The sequence below is a fragment of the Cebus imitator genome, unplaced genomic scaffold (genome assembly GCF_001604975.1).
Source record: "Cebus imitator isolate Cc_AM_T3 unplaced genomic scaffold, Cebus_imitator-1.0 Scaffold1226, whole genome shotgun sequence".
NCBI classification, from domain to species: Eukaryota; Metazoa; Chordata; class Mammalia; order Primates; family Cebidae; genus Cebus; species Cebus imitator.
Window position 1 is genome coordinate 18540 of NW_016108541.1, and position 1743 is coordinate 20282.

A 1743-nucleotide genomic window follows, 5' to 3' on the forward strand; every position below is an offset into this window, starting at 1 on the left:
AGAAATAGGATCTCACTATGTTGTCATGGCTGGTCTCAAACTCCTGGTCTCAAGTCATCCTCCCAGCTCAGCTCTCACAGTGCGATTAGAGGTGTGAGCCATGAAGGCTGGGTCCTTTCATAGTCAATGTAATTGTTGAAATGACTAGGTTTAAGTGTACCCTGTTGCTATTTGTTTTCTGTCTGCTTCTCTTTATTTTTTTCTTTATTCTGTCTCTGTGTGATTAATTTTTAGTCTTCTGTTTTCTCTCTTCTGCTGGCTTTTTTTATTTTAGTGACTCAAACTTTTATTATTAGGTCAGAACGAATGAAGCAGCAGCAAAAGGGTCTGTCATATGATCTGGCTTTCACTGGTCCTCAGGACAAGGAGGAAACCTAGGCAGGAGATAATCGCTCAGTCCCAGCAGACTCTCAGAATCTCACTTGGACCCGAGAGTGCATCTGCTTGGTGGCATTGTTCTTCATTCCTGTCTTCAGCATCCATTTTGATTTCATCCTTTGGACATACTGCATGTCTGGCTCTCGTGTAAGAGCTGCTTCTGTGCTGCCAGTCCATCCCCGGGTCTGTTCTGCTGAAGTACTCAGCCCACGGCTTTCTAATTTTCAGTAACTGCCGCAGATCTTGACAAGCCAAATTGATGACCCACTCTGGCTCCAGAAGGAAGAATCAATTCCATGGTTTCATCGTCATATTCCAAGTTCTTTTCTGAAGGCAATTCCTCAGCCTCATTAGGATCCTCCCCTTCCTTGTGATCTGGGTAGCTACTCCTAAAATCATAGAAGTTTGCAAATTCCAAAGCAGCATCACCATCTGTGAAGAGCTTGCAGTGGGTTTTGTCATTTATATGCACCTGCACAGCTTCTGTGAAGTAGAAGGTCTTCCCCTTCTGGTTGCACCACAAACATATCTTTCCAACACCAACTTTCTCTCCCAAGTATTTAATCAGTCCCTTAATATCTGAAAGATATTCTATATCAGGAATAAAGAAACTGTGGCCTTTGGCCATATGAGCCACATTTTCATGAGTGAGCTGGAATGATGGGAACAAAATAAGCCGTCCGTAATAGGAATAGCACCAAGGAGTGGGCTTTCCCCGGCCTTTCTCCTCTGCACCCTGCTCCACCGCATCGTCCATTGCTTCAGTATCCTTACATTCCAATTCTTCATCAGAATCAGTATCTTCCCAATCGTCTCCATCCAGGTCCTCTTCCTCCTCCTCACTGTCCTCCTCCTGATGCTTTGCCAACTTCTTCATCTGCTGTTCAAACCACTGGAGCCGGGGCGGTTTCTCGCTTGGGTCTCGGTCGTGGGTTTCACGGCACCAGTACCCAGGGCAACCGCACTCGTGGCCTCCTTTGCAAGCGCTGTGAGCACCTTCTTGGGAGACGTGGATGGCTGGGCCTTGACGGCCTGTTGGATGGTCGCGTTCATGGCATCCTTGTCTACACTGTCCCCGCCCAGTCCTTTCTCCAAGTTGTTTCATTCATCATCTCGACTTTCCGATTCTCGGCCTGCATGGCCTTCTTCTCCAGCTCAACGTGCCGCTGGGACTTGAGGTGGCTCTCCTAGGCCTTGAAAGAGGCAAATTTCTTAGTGCAAACGGTGCAGTCGGGGCCGAGCCCTTGCTCTCCTGCTCCGCGACAGCCCCCTGCGCCCACACTCGCTCCTGGAAGCCCTCGGCGGTCACTGGGGCCAGGCTGGCCACCTTCCGCCGCAGGCTGCAGTGCTGCCTCTCCGCCTTAT

At 49.2% G+C, this 1743-nt stretch overlaps 1 pseudogene across 1 annotated transcript in view; it reads right to left on the minus strand.

Annotated features, from left to right (window-relative positions):
• Positions 1-284: 284 nt before the first annotated feature.
• The window catches only part of LOC108298929, a 14875-nt pseudogene continuing 13416 nt past the window's right edge, over positions 285-1743 (minus strand). The window contains exon 2 of the transcript XR_005198825.1: positions 285-1738. The product of XR_005198825.1 is annotated as a zinc finger protein 622-like (transcript). The remainder of the gene's footprint in view (positions 1739-1743) is intronic.